The sequence below is a fragment of the Triticum aestivum genome, chromosome 7A (genome assembly GCF_018294505.1).
Source record: "Triticum aestivum cultivar Chinese Spring chromosome 7A, IWGSC CS RefSeq v2.1, whole genome shotgun sequence".
NCBI lineage: Eukaryota > Viridiplantae > Streptophyta > Magnoliopsida > Poales > Poaceae > Triticum > Triticum aestivum.
Window position 1 is genome coordinate 24153669 of NC_057812.1, and position 19429 is coordinate 24173097.

The 19429-nt window shown below is 43.4% G+C and overlaps 1 pseudogene; it reads right to left on the bottom strand.

Moving 5' to 3' along the window:
• Positions 1-1312: 1312 nt before the first annotated feature.
• Positions 1313-4114, bottom strand: LOC123151345 (uncharacterized; annotated as a pseudogene).
• Between the last annotated feature and the right edge of the window lie 15315 nt (positions 4115-19429).

Sequence of the window (19429 nt, forward strand, 5' to 3'; positions counted from 1 at the left end):
GTTGCGGAGAAAACCTGAGATTTTCTGTCTCAGCTAGTTTGTGTTTTTTCTACAGAATTCTTGAGCTAGATAATAATAATAAAAAAAAAGGAGAATTGATCTTGTGGATGGAAAAGTATAAATGGCAAACCTCTTGTTACCATTGTTTCTTTCATCAGTACTATCTTGGCCTTTTTCTGCCTACCTTATTTGTTTGACATTCTGGACTCATAAGATGTTACCAAGAGAGTAAAGAATTGACTTGTTGCATCTTTTTGTTGTACAGTGGTTTGGTACTTGTTCAGCGACTTTGACACTCGCATGCTTCCTCCTCAAAGCCAGCTGCGCTACAACCCCAAGGTTGGAGTGGGAATAGTCAAGCTCATTTTCGGCTGCAACTATTTGGAAGTTGGGAGCTATGCCATAAAGGTTGGGCGACCGGCATTCGAATGGTGCATCGCGGCCTTGAGTAAGGCTGAAGAATTGCATGGTACCGAAGAAGGCCAGAAGGTTCTTGCTGCAGGACCGTTGGCCCTTCCGATGGTGGTAATCTCAGAAGCAATCCGCTTTGGTCTATGGAGGGCCTGTGTGACGAAACGACTTGGTGAGGAGGTGGATGATGTTGTTGAGGAGGAGTACAGCCAGTACTTCCAGTATTGGCAGAAAATGTCAGTGGCCATTGTCAACAAGGATAAGTGGGATACTCTGGAGTTAGATGAGCTAGTCAAATTGGTCCGTGTTCTCATGAGGAACAAGGAAATCAAGCCTGAGAAGAAAAGGTGGGTGCCGCGCTCTTCATCAAGCACCAGCTCAGGGAAGAAGTGATAACCGGCCAAAAGAAGAGGGCTTGTTCAAATCGAGCTTTTGTGTCTCATCTGTTGAAGCTGGTGGCTGTTTGTTTGTTTGAGGAGAATGATTTGCTGTAAAATACTATGCTATGCTATGATATGTGTATCCCAGCCGTTGCTATGCTATGCCATGATATGTGTATCCCAGCCGTTGCTGGTGAAGAGGGAGAGAGACCATTACATGCTATGACATGTTCCTATGCATTGAAGCAGATAGATGAACCCATCCGTGTTAATCCTGCATTTTTTTGATTTCCTTGGCTCAAATAACAAGTTTTTTTTCCTCTCTTCCGATTGAAGGAAAACCATGAATGAATGAAAAAAGAACATATGCGCGGCAAAACAATAAGATCGAGAGACAAAATCATCCATTCATTTTTGCCACCAAGACGCAGAATCATGGAAGGTTTGCAACAGAGGAGCCACTATTTGTATGATCGTGTTATAAATCATGGAACCATCCATTCATCATTCATTCATTCATACAAAAAATGTACAACAGGGCGCATGGCATGCCAATTTATTCATAAATAGAGAGACAAGACGCGGTTGGTTCATTACATCCCTCCATTACCATCCACGGGTAAAACAACAGCACAGGCACAATTCTTCTTACATGTACTACGGGCATGAACAGAAATTCTAGAGCACGACCAATCAGAACCGAGGCGCATACCTAGGGCAAGTATAATCCCTGGGCATACTGGTCCCTCTTGTTAAGACATGTTTTGCCATTGGTTTGCACAGGATGGCAGTCCAGGAAACCTTCACTTGCAGCTCCCAGGCGCGGTGACAGCAAACTTGCTCTTCAGCAGGGTATGCTAGCTTGACCAAGGTGCCTGTATCCTCATCATCGACGTCATCGCCATCATCAAGGAAGCGAACATTGACACCAATTTCATCTTCGTCGTCATCCGGGGCAGGGACAGCTACGAGGTTGCGAGTTAACACAACAGAGGAGCCGCTCTTTGTATCTCTGCTATCATACACAATCATCTGAGTCTTCGGGTTTTCACTAGTCCCAGCACATATTTTGCCACTGAAAGGTGCTGCTCCTTTCAAAACATTGACTTCAAGGCTAGCTGCCACTGGACTTTCAACAGTTGCAAGCACCAACTCCACTCTGCTTAGCCAACTGCTCAGCACCCTTGTGATTGGTTCAGGATCATAGGGACCAACATGGAGCACTACCACACCATTGCTAAAATCTTCGTCGCCAGCATCACCCTTCACCCTCAGATTCAACTCAAAATAAATATTATCTAACTGAACTAATCCTCGCCGTGGACCTATCAATGTTAGCATATCATCCTGCAAAATAATTTAAGATAAATATGTCTCTATGTAGTAAGTAGAGCAAGCTCACACGAACTCACACGAAGTTAAGCAATTAATCAGACCAGTGTAGAAAATAAGCAACTAAATCTTACATTAAGTTAAAAGGCAACAAGTTTTGAACAAGTGAAAATAACTAAAAGGAGAAATCTAATAGATATATGAAAATGCACCAAATTTGTTGAAAGAGTGGTGTATACTAGGGAACTACTACATTGACAAAACATAGCTTGGACATCATGCAAGAACAGCAAGCTGAGAAAGATAGCTACATCATGAGAGCTGAGAAAGATAGCTACATCATGAGATAAACAGTAAGCTGCAATAGCTACATCATGAAGCTATCAATGTTTTGAATCAAAATGGCAACTCACAAACCATTTTTGCAAACATAAGTGTATCCAATACGATGTTAAGCTTCTGAATAGTGGTAATTGCAAGCAAGAATGACAAGAAACGTTTCTGAATAAACACCAACACATAATGCTGGCAGAGCAGGACTTGTTCTTACAAGGAAACAAGTACATATACAAGAAATGCCGAAGGGTACAGGGCATAAACCTAGCAAATTTTAGCAAACTATATTGAAGAATGGAGCTGTTTGCATTCCAGTTTGTATTTGGTCAAGAAAGTTTTGATAGGATAGCAGACTAGTGTACCTACTCACTAGTGCACCAGCAATCATATAATATTATATGGTGAAATCAGCACACACACACCTTTTATGGTATACAGCATATTTATGAGAAGAGGATAACAATATTTGGATTTGATCAGTATATACGAGTAAGTCAAAGCCAAGGAAACAGGGAATGGACTTTGGAGTTGATGATCTGGGGATCTTCCCTTGCACGTCTGAAGAGATAGACACATCTGTAGTCAATCGTATCCCTTGCAACAACAGTGCCATATACGCTGATTGGATAACCCCGGTCGGATTCGGTTACTTTGACGGAAATGACATTGACAGCAAACGACACCATGCACCTGTCCAACTTGGGAGTTAGATTGTCATAAAGCGGCGGCCCAAGGCCAAACTTAGCTGCAAATGAAGGGCAAGAGACACAAGTCAGAGCCAACAACTATGGCCAGTTTATCGTCTCCTAACAAGGGAAGAAAGTCAAGTGAAATCCACACTCATCAGTCGCTGCATACGAATGGAATGGAATGGGTGTGAGTGCACTGCTCACACTCTCTATCGAGGTCGAAGTCCCCTATATTGAAGCTGCAGAAGCGGGTGTGGACCCAAAGATTCTTCCTGGGATCCAACTCGGTGAAGCCTTTGACGCAGGCAATGTGAAGCTCCTGGAGCTCGGCCTTGGTCATGCGCATTAACTCCACCATCGTCATCGCTGTCCCACATTGGAATCTCAGGCTCCTCGGTCACTTCCTCCTCCTCCACATCTGAGGCGATCGAAGAACTACCGATCTCCGTAGGGGGGTGCTCACCCATCTCGCAGGCCGGAACACCCATCTCCTCCTCCTCCTCCTCTCCTCCTCCTCCTCCTCCTTGTCGCGGGTTGGGCTAGCTGCGATGTCCATAGGGGCTTGCTCCTCCTTGGGGCTAACATCGCTGGCTGTACAGCAATCGAGAAATCCATGGTAAACAGAAAGGGGAACTAGAAAGAAGAAGAAAAGGGGGTGGGGGAAGGAGACGGGAACCTTCTTCGTCGCTGGCGGCCGCGGCGGCGGCGTCCTTGTTCCAGCGCCGCTTCCGACCGATCTGCACCGGCACGGGCAGCTGGGTCTCGCCCAACATCTTGCCACCAGGGAGGAATAAGAAGAAGGTGTGAGATGATCGACGGCGATCGACGTCGCCGGCGGCAGAAGATAGCTAGCTAGGGTTTGAGGGGGCCGGCGATTCGATTTCGATTGGGGAATCGAATCAATCGCTCGGGATCGGGTCATCGGGAGTGGCCGCTGCCCGCCGGAGATATGTGCTGGCCCATTGGGGGGTTGATCCAGCCCATTTATCAGTGGCCGGCCCACTCATCCTTCCCTGCTCTTCCCTCGAATAAAAAACTTCTACTTACTGCTAAGAAACAACTTCTACTTCTACTTCTACTTACTGCTAAAAATGGGAAGGAGGGAGAGCCCTCTCCTTCTACTTCTTCCTTTGCCTTCTCCCTCTGGTTTTTGGTGGCCATGGCTATGGAGGACCGGAGCCTCCCCTCAAATGGGATCAGACTCTCAGGGGTTGTTTTCTGGCTCGTTGAAATCTGAGTCTCGTCATCATTTTTAATATTCCTAGAGAACCTTAACTCCGAAAAATTTAGAAAAAAAATATGGAGGTTCGGAAACTACTAGGCGAAACGTGCAATAAAAGGCCTCTTGTAACCTCGAGGCGCCCCGTTGGGGAGCCCTGGGCCTAGTAGGGTGACACCCCATGCATCCCCAGGTGTGGGGACAAATCCCCTAGGTGTCTCCCGAAGCATATTTCATTAATATATTTTTCTGGATTTTTTATGGATGTTTAAATAGTTGTTTTTCCTGAAATAAAAACACCAGAAAATAGGAACTAGGCACTGGGCACTTTATTAATATGCTAGTCCAATAAAAATCATAAAAATTGTGCCAAAACATGCCAAAATGATTATAGAATTTCATGAAACATTTAAAAATTATAGACATATTTGGACCGTATCCATGAATTCTCACCTCTCTAGCGGTGACTAGTTCTCCTCCAAGGAAGAGAACATCGGGATACATCTTCGTCTCCATGTATATTCGGTTATATCTAATCCTAGCTTGTTTACCACTACTGCAGACCCGAATAGCACTGATCGGCCAAATTGTATCATCACTGATGCGCGAATGACCCATCAGGGTTAGTAATGACTTTGTCATCACAAACGGTATTTACTGGCTCGCAGGTCAGTGCTAGTTAACAGAAGGGATCAAACCAGAGCCTTATCACTGACCATCACTTTTCTATTGGTCGGTCGGTGATGTAAATTCTAGCTGGCAGTTAAAGGCTACACTGCGAGCATTCCACAGGACTACAACTAGAAGTGCACCTCGGCTTCATAGCCATGCAAATCACAACATATACAAAATCACATACTCCCTCTGGTCCAAATTAATTGTCGTTCGCTTAGTACAGCTTTATACCCTCTGATCCAAATTATTTGCTGCTCACTTAGTACAGCTTTAGTATTGGAGGGAGTACACTTTTTTTTCATTAATACATTTCATATGAACATATACAAAATCTCTTGCATTGCATTTCATCGGATAACCTGCAATGCATTTCATGGGATTGATACATTGAATTGGGTAGGCCCACACACAAAAAACTGTATATCATGATCATCACATTGGTACATTTTAACTTAATTACATGGTTGTGTATACTTTGTTGTTTTCATTGTTGCACCCACTACTATAGACCGGTATAGCATTAACCAGTCAAATTGTATCATCACTGACGTGTGAGTTGTCAGTCAGTGCCTCATCAGGGTCAGTAATGATGTCACCATCCCAGGCATGCTAGTTGACATGTCTATGGTGTAATGGTCACACAGACCGCTTGGCCGGTCAGTGCGGTATAAGCAATTGGGGCGCTAGTAGTGCAAGCCTAAGTGCAGTAAGGAAGAAAGTTACACATAGGCACATAGGCACATACAAATTTAAGTAAGTGCTAATGTATTGATCTATGCGTAGATGAGTCTTGTTGTCAGAGCTAATCTGATACTTGAATGAGTCATTCAACACATTGGAAATGCCCCTCGAATTGTTAGATTAGCGATCAGGATTACACATATAATTGCTTTCTTTTTGTATAGTGCACCTAAAATAGAGCAACATCAGCAACGTGTCATTTTAGTTGTACTGGACAAAATACTCTTACAAAGAAAATGCTTCATGCGGTAGACCAAAATGTCACAACAACAACAACGATGTTTGTATGTCCCCTATTCATATAATATAAACAACTTATTAATTTTCAATACTTAATATCATACATATATAAGCATTACGAAGTTACAACAAATGAGAAATAACATGCATATAATGAAATGTAGGAATGAAACATAGTCCATGCATTACTTGCTACTTCGCACACTTGCTAGCATTGTCTTACTTTCTTATAACCCACAAGTATAGGGGATCGCAACAGTTTTCGAGGGTAGAGTATTCAACCCAAATTTATAGATTCGACACAAAGGGAGCCAAAGAATATTTGAAGGTATTAGCAGCTGAGTTGTCAATTCAGCCACACCTGGAGATTAATTATCTGCAGCAAAGTGATCAGTAGCAAAGTAGTTTGATAGTTTTGATAGTAGCAACAGCAGCAACGGTAACAGTAACAATGATAATAGTAATTTATAGCAAGTGTAACAGTGATAACGGTCTTCTGCTGGGTTGACTCTTACTCAGAACAAGTATTCTTTGGACTTGTTGCGTCGTGCTGGAATGCTGAAATGCAAACATGCTATCACTCCGATGTCTGCAACTGATCGGTTGTCTGAGACCCTCTTTCACCTGATGATGTTACTGAGTACCGCAGTCTTGTTGGTGGTCTGCAATATGTTACTATCACCAGACCAGATGTCTCTTATGCGGTCAACCGCATGTGTCAGTATCTCCATGCATCCAGGACATCTCATTGGTCAGCTGTAAAGCGTATTCTGCATTATCTGTCTCACTGCCTCCTATGGTTTGCTTCTTCAGCCTGCACCGTCTTGTGAGCTGTCAGCTTTTTCAGATGTGGATTGGGCTGGTAGTCTTGATGATAGGCGATCCACGGGGGGTTATGCAGTATTCTTTGGTCCTAACTTGATCGGCTGGATTGCTCGCAAGCAAGCTACAGTGTCTCGCAACAGTACTGAGAGTCTCTCCAGCTCATCCTCCAGTTCTTTGGTGTGGCAACATTGGTGCTACATATCTTTCATCTAATCCGGTGTTCCATGCTCGGACGAAACACATCGAGGTTGACTATCACTTTGTTCCGGAACGCGTTGCACATAAGCTACTCTGTATCAAGTTCATCTCATCAAAAGATCAACTTGTTGACATCTTCACGAAGCCTCTTCCACAACCACAGTTTGTAGGATGTAGGCGCAATCTTAACTTACTTTGTACTTCAGGCCATAGTTAAGATTGGGGGAGAGTGTTAGACTGTATATACATAGACTTTGTATACACCTTGTATTGTACCCTTTGGTACCCCTATATAATGAGATAGCTACACCCCGTTTAGGCACATCCCGTTTAGGGTGTCAAGCAGTTTCCCAAAACATACGTTTTACACTCTATATCTATTTCGATCTGCTTGAAGAGAGTCATCCAATGATGACATGAAATCATGAATTTGATCTCATCTTGCTACAGCCTCAAGTCACTCTTTTCGATTATGCCATTTTCGAGCATCAACACCTTCCAGTTCATCGCTTGCTTGGGGTCGTCTGACGCGGCCTCCTCCATTGCCCACACAAGCATCCTAAGAGACCCCACCGGCTCCCCCATGGGCGTGAGGTGGAGATCCTCTGCCTCCGTGAGCTTCCTGTAGGCGCCGACGCCTTCATGTCCTTCTCCTCCGTGAACCAGGAGAGACTCACTCATCCAGTCCATCTTCAGCTCGTCTCTGTTGGCGATCTCCAACATCCTTGCCTTGAGACGCAGCTTCCAGAACACCATGGATCGTTAGAAAAACAGTGGATGGCTAGAACTGAGGGAAGGAGAGGAAAGCGCGTCAAGGGAAGGAGATCTGAGGGGGGGAAATATGTACACCCTTACCGATCACCTCATCGTCACGGAATCTCACGCGTCAACGCAAATCCCGCGGTCATCCAGCAGAACCAACCGCCGCGATCGCGCTCGCTGGAGAAGCGTGCCTCGCCGATAAGCCAGCAGAGCAGGAGAGACCAGAGGTCTGAGACGAGGTGCACCGCCCACCTACGATCACATGGGTCCCACATCGTCATCACCCCCCTATTTTTCATCCATGGATCCATATCCTACATTATGTGCAAGTGCTTCTGTTTCCGAAAGTTAGTTGCTTAGATGTACATTCGGCCATTTATTTTATGAAAGAGTAGCAGGTGACCTATCGTGCCATATGAAAGAGAAAGACGACGTGATGCACAGTCCGATGGATCGCTCAGGCGGCCGTGAAGGTGATCTGTCGGTGCATGCATGGTTCGTGACGCTCCGGACGGAGCACGTAGTTGGTGCACCGCCACGTACGTACGGTGGATGCCGGACTTGTATGTACACCGCCCTCGCGGCCGGCCGGCCGCGCACATGCACCAGGCACTTGTTGGAATTTTGCTAATAGGCCTTTGGTTCAAAGTCAAACTAAAATTCTGAAATTTTCTTGGCCCATTCATGCACATATATGAGTGGAGTGAGTGAGGCTAAAGTTTAGTCCCATCTCATAAGTTGAGAGAGAGTTGCACTCCTTTATAAGATGAGCTCTTCTACCACTTGTATGAGCATGAGAAAAGGAGACCTACACGCGCGCTCCTCCTCCTCGCTCGGCTCGCCGCGCCGCGCCGCGGGTTGCGGGATTGAGCCGAGCCGAGGACAGAGCTATGCACATTGTCTATATTTTTGCTGCTCGGGAAAAATTAATGAGTCATTAATTAATAATTGACGGACACGTTAATTACTGAACCGTTTCTGATTCTTTTGGATCGTGACGACTCAGACGTGGGGTTTACTCCCACGACCTACCCGGCCCGCACTATATAGTCAGGCAAACGTCTACCCTAGCCGAAGCCGCTTCGTATGGTTTCTCACCACCGCTCCAGATCATTGCGCCGCCAAGCAAGTCTTCTCCATCCCTCCTTTCGGCGTGCATCGGGAGAAGGGACAGCAGGCCTCCGGAACCCCGCCTCTCGTGATCCTGTACGGGAGAGGGGCGATCAGGTTTTTGGGGAGCGCACTCGCGCCACTGCTGGCAGCGACGACTTCGCGAACGACGACTTCTTCCCCGACCTCGGCAACCTCATCCTCGATGACATGGGCGACAACATCAACGCCGGCGATGTGTGTTTCTATCCTTCTTATTCGAGATCATGATAGAATTCATGTTTCTAGTCTGTGCCCTAGATGTGATCTGTTCATCTGCTATGCTAGTTCACATGATTAGTTTAATCTCTGCCATTGCTGTCATGATTTATTTCCTATTTATTAGGATTAAATCTTATAGTAATTTGCTCATATTTCCAACAATCCAAAAACCTGATTATAGGCAATTTACTCTGAGTGATTTTGTTGCGCATCTGAAGCCGTCTGCCTTTAAGGGGGGCGCAATATAAGAGGTGGCGCACGAGAGCAGTCTACTGGTTTCAGACCATGGGCTGCTATGACGCCACCAAGGGCAAGCCTGAGGGCGATCTTAATCCAGCACAGCTGGAAGCTTTTGAGAAGATCGATACCCTCTTTAAAGGTGCTCTTCTGAGTGTTCTTGATGACTCCATTATGGATTCGTATATGTCGTTTGACAATGGTAAGGACATGTGGGCTACGCTCGAGGCCAAGGTTGGTGCCTCGGACGCCGGCAGCAAGTTGTACGTCATGGAGCAATTCTATGACTACAAGATGACTGATGAGCGTCCTGTTGTACAGCAGGCTCATGAGATACAGTCGCTCGCAAAAGAATTTGAGTACTTCAAGTGTGTGTTGTCGGACAAATTTGTTGCCGGAGGCATGGTTGCCAAGCTTCCACCTTTGTGGAACCATTTTGCTACTTCCCTGAAACACAAGAGACGGGAGTTTTCCATTACGGATCTCATTGGTACTCTTGATGTTGAAGAGAAGGCGAGAACAAAGGACACACGTGCTCGAGTTGCTGAGGGAGGTTCTAGTGCCCACATGGTACAGAAGAAGAACTTCCAGCCCAACAAGTTCATAAAACAACAAGAACAAAACTCAGGGCAAAGGCAAGTTTGATACAAAGAACAAGCCATCACATTCTACCAACTTCAAGAAGAATTCTCATAAGAAGGGGAAGGGACTTTGCCATGCCTGCGGTGATCCTAATCACTGGGCTCCGAAGTGTCCTAACCGCTTTGAGGAGCGTGAACATGAGAAGAGCGGCAAGTCCGCTAATGTTGTCATCGGTGATACTGATATGAAGGAATCAGGGTACGGTATTTTTCCTACCATCCTTTCAGTATTCCAATCTCCTGATTGGTTAATTGATACCGATGCCAATGTACATGTTTGTGCTGATGCCTCCATGTTTTCTTCTTACCAGGCAACAGGGACTTCTCTGGTGCTGATGGGGAATAGGTCACATGCCATCGTTCGAGGTGTTGGTACGGTCGATCTGAAGTTTACTTCGGGGAAGACTGTGCGTCTGAAGAACGTTCATCATGTGCCGTCCATCAATAAAAATCTCATTAGTGGTTCCCGATTATGTCGAGAAGGTTTTAAGTTGGTTTTCGAATCCAATAAAGTTGTAATTTCTAAGTATGGACAATTTGTTAGAAAAGGCTATGAGAGCGGAGGCTTGTTCCGCCTGTCTTTGTCAGATATTTGCACTAAAGTTATTAATAATGTTTTCCACAACAATGAGTCTGATATTTGGCATTCACGACTTTGTCACATTAACTTTGGTTGCATGACGCGGCTAGCCAATATGAGTTTAGTTCTGAAAATCTCTACAGTCAAAGGCTCTAAGTGCCAAGTATGTGTGCAATCTAAGCAACCTCGCAAGTCTCATAAGACTGCAGAGGCAAGAGACTTGGCACCACTAGAGCTTATACATTCTGATCTTTGTGAGATGAATGGCGTGTTGACAAAAAGTGGAAAGAGATACTTCATGACATTGATTGATGACTCCACTAGATATTGTTATGTGTATCTTCTGAAATCAAAAGATGAGGCTTTGACTTTCTTCAAAAACTATAAAGCTGAGGCAGAGAACCAACTTGATCGAAAAATTAAACGGCTTAGGTCCGATCGTGGTGGAGAGTATTTTTCCAATGAATTTGATCTGTTTTGTGCGAAACATGGTATAATCCATGAGAGGACGCCTCTCTACTCACCCCAGTCAAATGGGATAGCCGAAAGAAATAACCAAACTCTAACTGATATGGTTAACACCATATTAGACACTTCGGGTCTATCCAAGGAATGGTGGGGGAGGCGCTAATGATTGCGTGTCATGTCCTAAACCGAGTTCCCACAAAGCATAAGACCATGACTCCATTTGAGGAATGGGAAAGGAAAAGGTTAAAACTCTCTTACCTACGTACTTGGGGTTGTTTGGCGAAAGTCAATATACGAATTCCCAATTGAAGCGCAAGCTTGGACCAAAAACCGTGGATTGTGTTCTTCTGGGCTATGCTTTTCATAGCATCGGCTATAGATTTTTGATAATAAAATCTGAGGTATCCGACATGCATGTTGGTACGATTATGGAGTCAAATGATGCAACTTTCTTTGAGGACATATTTCTTATGAAGGATATGTCGAGTTCATCAAATCAGGAGATACCTGCTCCATCTAGTGAGGAATTCGCTGTAATTCCTGAACCCACCATTGCGATGGAACACGTTGAGAATCCTGTTGAGGGTGACAATGGAACTCCTGTGAGGAGTAAGAGACAGAGGATTGCAAAGTTCTTTGGTGATGATTTCATTATGTACCTCGTGGATGACACACCCAAGACTATTTCAGAAGCCTATGCATCTCCTGACGCTGACTACTGGAAGGAAGCTATATGTAGCGAGATGGATTCCATCTTAGCTAACGGAACCTGGGAGATCGCTGACCGTCCTTATGGGTGCAAACCTGTAGGATGTAAGTGGGTGTTCAAGAAGAAGCTTAGACCTGATGGTACGATTGAAAAGTACAAGGCACGGCTTGTGGCTAAGGGTTATACCCAGAAAGAAGGTGAAGACTTATTTGATACTTACTCACCCGTGGCTAGACTGACCACAATTCGGGTGCTACTATCACTGGCTGCCTCACATGGTCTTCTCGTTCATCAAATGGACGTCAAGACGGCTTTCCTCAATGGAGAGTTGAAGGAGGAAATTTACATGGATCAGCCAGATGGTTTTGTAGTACCTGGTCAGGAAGGAAAGGTGTGCAAGTTATTAAAGTCTTTATATGGCCTTAAACAAGCTCCTAAGGAGTGGCATGAGAAGTTCGAAAGGACATTAACTGCTGCCGGCTTTGTAGTAAACGATGGTGACAAGTGCGTGTACTATCGCTATGGTGGGGGCGAAGGAGTTATTCTTTGTCTGTATGTCGACGACATATTCATCTTTGGAACCAAACTTGATTTAATCAAGGAGGTTAAAGATTTCTTATCTCGCTGTTTTGAGATGAAGGATCTAGGAGTAGCTGATGTTATCTTAAACATCAAGCTGTTGAGAGATGAGAATGGTGGGATCACACTGCTTCAGTCTCACTATGTGGAAAAGGTCTTGAGTCGTTTTGGGTATAGCGACTGCACGCCTTCTCCAACTCCATATGATGCTAGTGTGTTGCTTCGAAAGAATCGACAGATTGCTAGAGATCACCTGAGGTATTCTCAGATTATTGGCTCGCTTATGTATTTGGCGAGTGCCACGAGGCCTGACATCTCGTTTGCTATGAGCAAGCTGAGTCGGTTTGTGTCAAAACCGGGAGATGATCATTAGCATGCGCTTGAGAGAGTTATGCGCTATTTGAAAGGCACCGCGAGCTATGGGATTCACTACACGGGGTATCCAAGGGTACTGGAGGGTTATAGTGACTCAAACTGGATATCTGATGCTGATGAGATTAAGGCCACAAGTGGTTATGTTTTTACACTTGCTGGTGGCGCTGTTTCCTGGAAGTCATGCAAGCAGACCATCTTAACAAGGTCAACTATGGAAGCAGAACTCACAGCATTAGACACTGCCACTGTTGAAGCAGAGTGGCTTCGTGAACTCTTGATGGACTTACCTATGGTTGAAAAACCAATACCCCCTATCCTGATGAACTGTGATAATCAAACTGTGATCGTCAAGATAAACAGTTCGAAGGACAATATGAAGTCCTCAAGAAATGTGAAGAGGAGACTAAAATCTGTCAGAAAATTGAGGAACTCCGGAGTTATTACGTTGGATTATATCCAAACGTCGAAAAACTTGGCAGATCCCTTCACAAAGGGTCTATCACGTAATGTGATAGATAATGCATCGATGAAGATGGTTTTGAGACCCACCGCATGAGTTGTCCATAGTGATAACCCACTCTATGTGATCGGAGATCCCGTGAAGTAGAAGTGGGAGACAAGCTGTTGATCAGCTGGGAGGAGAGTATCCCTATATTAACTATCCCACTCCGTGAAGATGCAGTACTCTCCTGATCTACATGGCAGGTTGATACTTATCTTAATGCGTTCCAAGTGGCTTATTCGGGTAAGCAGAGATGTTGTCCTGCAGAATATCTTTTGAGGAACACACCTATATGAATTTGACTGTAAACGTCGCAGTCTGTGAGAATTGGGTGTTCTCTAATAAATTCATGAAAAGGCCCTGGAGTACGACGTATATGCTCCACCCGCGGGAAGCCTTGCGGCAGCCCAGTATCGGTCAAGAATTTGTGTGAAACTAGTCTCGCAGAAAACTTGTAGTTCAAGGCATAGTCCACTATTCAAGTTGTGATCTAGTGTAGCATAAATCTCTAAGTGGAAGTTCAACTTCACAGTCTTCACTAAGCACCGGTATATAAACAATGTTTTGGAACTAAATGATGAGATGTGCCAATGAGACTTTATGGGGGATTGTTGGGATTTTGCTAGTAGGCCTTTGGCCCAAAGCCCAACTAAAATTCTGAAATTCTCTTGGCCCATTCATGCACACATATGAGTGGAGTGAGTGAGGCTAAAGTTTAGTCCCACCTCATAAGTTGAGAGAGAGTTGCACCTTTTTATAAGGTGAGCTCTTCTACCACTTGTATGAGCATGAGAAGAGGAGACCTACACGCGTGCTCCTCCTCCTCGCTCGCCTCGCCACGCCATGCCTCGTCACGACACGCCGCGGGTTGCGGGATTGAGCCGAGGACAGAGCTATGCACGTTGTCTATTTTTTTGCTGCTCGGGAAAAATTAATGAGTCATTAATTAATAATTAACGGACGCGTTAATTACTGAACCGTTTCCGATTCTTTTGGATCGTGACGACTCGGACGTGCGGTTTACTCCCACGACCTACCCGGCCCGCACTATATAGTCAGGCAGACGTCTACCTTAGCCGAAGCCGCTTCGTATGGTTTCTCACCACCGTTCTAGATCATTGCGCTGCCAAGCAAGTCTTCTCCATCCCTCCCTTCGGCGTGCACCGGGAGAAGGGACAGCAGGCCTCCGGAACCCCGCCTCTCGTGATCCTGTACGGGAGAGGGGCGATCGGGTTTTTGGGGAGCGCACTCGCGCGACTGCTGGCAGCGACGACTTCGCGAACGACGACTTCTTCCCTGACCTCGGCAACCTCATCCTTGACGACATGGGCGACAACGTCAACGCTAGCGGTGGTGCTCCCGCTGCACCGTATGTGATTCTATCCTTCCTGTTCGAGATCATGGTAGAATTCATGTTTCTAGTCTGTGCCCTAGATGTGATCTGTTCATCTGCTATGCTAGTCCGCATGATTAGTTTAATCTTTGTCATTGCTGCCATGATCTATTTCCTATTTATTCAGATTAAATCTCGTAGTAATTTGCTCATATTTTCAACATCACTGACCAAGAGAACGTTGCGTGGATGCCATGGGAGACGTGACGACGCTCTAACTGCTACCAACTGTACAGCTGCTCGTCTGCTCGTCTTCACTGCTGCGGAAGCGTGCTTTGGGTGTCGCGCTATTAATTAATTATCTGACTTGAACCCGAACAGTCGGCGCAAGATGGACATATATAGTGTGCACTGGCCACCTCTCCCACCCCGCTCCACGCAAACTCCTTTTTACCGGAGCGGGGATGTACCAGCATAACATCCACCATTCAGCTGCTTTGTGATCCGAGTTTAAGTGGGATCCATTCATATGTATACCCATGTATTATGGCAGGTAATCATTTGTATATGGTCAAATCAATGTCACATCAATAGGCCCCATGGCAGGAAAGGCAGTACTTTTTGCAGTGGGCTGTACGCATGCATGCGGCATCTCTCCTCTCTCTCTCGCATTTTATTTTTGTTTACATTTTTAGATGGCCAATATTTTTTACAGTAATGTTCTATTATTGAAAATTTTCATATATTCAAATTCCTGAACATAAGATCTTTAGAATAAGACCAATCTTGAATATATTTAAACTAGTTTAATTTTTACTATTTCAATCATATCAAAATACTAATTTCACTCATTTCAAATTACAATTTTTGAAAAAATAAAATTAGTTATTGAAATGATTGAAACCACTTTTCAGAATATAGTTTTTTTTTGTGAGTTTCATATTCAGCTTCTGAAACTGTGTCTTCAATGGGGTGACTGTAATGTGTTTTTTTGAAACTAGTGAAATCTATCTTTTGTAATGAGTGTAATCAGTTTTTTGAAACAAGTGAAATATTGTATTTCAATTGAGCGACGGTAATGTATTTTCTGAAATGAGTGAAATAAGTTATTTGAAAAAAGTGAAATATATCTTTTTGGTGTCAAACGACTATTTGAAAGTTTGAAACAGATATCTCTGCCGAGTGAAATGCATTTCAATACTTTTTTTGGTAAATATGAAGTGAAATTAGTTTTTGAGATATATTTTATAATGAGTGAAATCAGTTTTCCAAATCAGTCAATTGTGATTTTTCAATTTTTTGTAATACTTATTTTGGAACGAGTGAAATTATATTCTTTGAAATGAGTGAAACAATTTGGAAATATTAGTTTTTTTGAAACAAGTAAAGTTTATTGTTGAAACAAGTGAAATCTAATGACTTTTTTAATGTTTGAAACAGATATCTCTGCTGAGTGAAATGCATTTCAATATTTGTTTGGTAAACAAAGTGAAATTAGTTTTTAAGATAAATTTTGTAATGAGTGAAATCAGTCTTCCAAATCAATGAAAAGTGATTTTTCAAATTTGTTAAATACTTATTTTGGAACTAGTGAAATTTTATTCTTTGAAATGAGTGAAACAATTTGGAAATATTCTTGTTTTTTGAAACAAGTAAAGTTTATTGTTGAAACAAGTGAAATCTAGTTTTTTCAATTGAGTGAGTGTAATTTTGTTTCTGAAATAAGTTTCTTGAAACGAGCGAAATATAGCTTTAAAATCTAATGTTTTATGAAAATGATTTCAAAGATAATTGAAATATATAAAACAAAATACATTTCAAATATATGCAAAATTGATCTTGTTTTCAAGGTCTTGTCACCATGAATTCAAATATAAAAAATATTTCAATATTGGACATTTGGTTCAAAAGATATGAATCATTAAAAATATGTGGATGAAAATAAAATGCATGTCATATGTATGGCCTGAGAGAATGCAGGCATGCATGCACAGTTCTCTCTACTCAACTCTTTCTTCTGTAAAAAGCTGACTTCATCTGACACTAGTTGACTAGTACATATATTACTATGTGTATTCTATATCCAGAAATAGAATATAAACCGACCATGCCGGAGCTGCCGGACGAGCTCGTGAAGGAGGTCTTCCTCCGCCTCCCGCCGGACGAGCCGGCGGCGCTCGTGCGGGCCTCCCTCGCCAGCAAGCCCTGGCGCGGCGTCCTCACCGGCCCCGCCTTCCGCGGCCGCTACCGCGAGTTCCACGGCGCTCCCCCAAAGTTGGGCTTCCTCTACAACTTGCCCCACGGCGACCGCCGCGAGGAAGACCCGCCCCTAGGCTTCCTCTCCACCGCCAAGTTCGGCATGCGCGTTCCACACTTGACCCCACAAAGTAGATACCATGCCCTGGACTGCCGCCATGGACGGGTTCTCCTCTGGGATATGGATAATTGTCCTGACGCGCTTGTCGTTTGGGACCCCATGCCGGGCAGCATTCGGGAGCTGGACGAGCCCAACCATTCCATTGCGACCGATAACTTCGAGATCGCGGTGCTCTGCGCCGTGAGCGGCTGCGGCCACTGCTCGTGTCACGCGGGCCCCTTCAAGATGGTCTGTGTCAGCGTGGATAAGAGTGAAGAAGGTGAATGTGTTGCACTCGCGTTCGTGTCGTCGCCGGACATCATTGTATCTGGGTTTCAAATCACAGAAAATCAATTTGGCTGCTTCAGTTGTTGTGTTTATGATTGAAACCATCATTGTTGTCTCATGCTTCATTTTCCAACTTGCAAACCAGACGGACGAGTTGTGAATAAATGAGTACTGATGCTTGCGTAGTTGCGTTGCTAGTTTGCCACCTACAAAAACATGTCTTCTGAAACATGTATAGGTCGGCATCTGCAGGAGATTTCTCTTGGGGCACCTCCTCCCACAGCTTGCCTTGCACCGGTGGAGCTTGGATATCTCATCGCTGCGGGGACAGTCGTTCGGCGGCCAAGCCGCGTGGCCATCTTGCAAACCAGCAGGATGTTGATCTTTGCCTTCACGGTGGTCTGGGCGGCGCTTTGCTGACAGGGTCTTCTTGGCTTCACCTTGAATTTCTACAGCTGTTAAAACATCTCCCTGCATTCAAAAATACTTCTTGTGGTTCTAGTTCAAATTGGAGTATTTTTTTTGAGCAATAGTTCAAATTGGAGTATATAGGAAGGATCAGCTCAATCAAGAGGAAGAACAGTCAACATCCTGCTGGTTAACTTTTCTATAAAAAAACATTTTTTCGATGGATGGACGCTTGTTTTTTATTATTTTTTTGAGACAAAGCCACTTGTTTTTTTGTGTCTCAGTTTTGGCGTGGTGGGCTGTTGAACCAACATGGGCCAGACTGACACGCGAGCTAGGCCGGGTGTGTGAATTCATTGTAAGCCTTTTGGCAGCTAAGACGTTAACGCTGTTCTCTCATTGGCGGTATACGTGACGGAAAGCGCGCAATTCGTATTCGACGCTCATGGCACCCATTAAAGGGTCATCGTTAGACAACGCCTTTTTCTTTCTTTTTGAGAAATGGTCCATATTCTGTACCTTTAACTGGGCCGGATCAGAATGTGTGTCTCCCAGCACCGGTTCTGGGAACCTTCTAGAAGGTTACCTCCAGTTTTTTTGGTTATTTTTCCTTTGGTTTTTGTTTCCACCTGGTTTTTGTATTTTACTTTCCCTTTCTTTTCATTTCCTTCCTTCTGTTTTTCCTTTTCTTTCTTTTTCTATACCTTTTTACTAATAAAGCAAGGTGTGTTTCTTCAATTTTTTCATCCGTTCACCATTAAAAGATTTTTTTTTCCTATCCGAGGTGGTACTAAACTTTTTTCATCGTCTATTAGCAAAGGAAAAACGATTTCTGCAGAATTACATGCGTGGGCCGCGCGAGCTATGGCCCAGTAAACTCAGCCCAGTTTTCCCTGCCCATGCAGCAATAAAAAGTCATATTTCCCGCATAAGGCGAACAATAGTTCAGTTACGCACAGGGCGACCAAGACTTGGCGGCCCATTCATGTTTGTTTTCTGTTCCAATTTTTCTTTTTATCTTTCTTTCTCTTTGCAGTTCCTGTTTTTTTTCACTCTATGTCTACTTTTCACTTTTTTCTCGAAATTCGAAATTTCAAAAAATGTTTTCAATTTCAATTTTCATTCAAAATTTCATAAAATGTTACGAATTAAAAAAACTGTGTTCCTATTCTAGAAAATGTTTGGATTTCTTTTGTCATGCAGATAATTGTTCAAAATTTGAAAAATACTCTCATTTTTTATAAAATGTTCTTATTTTTTTAAAAAGCAAGATTTAAAAAATCATTTGACAAATATTCCAAATTCCAAAAATATTTTGTTTTAACGATATGTGCAAAAATTGAAAATAATGTTTGCATTAAACAAAACACATTTTCCAAAATTCTTCCGAATTTTCAAAACATATTCCCATTTTCAAAAATTGTTCACAACTTAAAAAATAATCTTATTTTTTTGGTAAAGGTTCGTGTTTTAAGAAATTTATGTGAATTTCAGGAAATGTTGCATTCAAATTTTTTGTTCTATCTTTGTCTTAAAATCTATGGAATTTTCAAAAAAAGTGTTCGTAATTTTGAAAAATATTTCACGTTGCCAATTATATCGGTAGTTCATGTTATGAATTCCAAAACTTTGTTCATTAGAAAAATGTTTAAAATTTCAACTCTTTTGTCATTCCGAATTTGAAAAATTATTCCAATTTTTTGAAAAAATATTTGTGTTTTTACCGAATTTGTTGAAGATTTAAAAATGTTACAAATTTGAAAAATATTCTTCT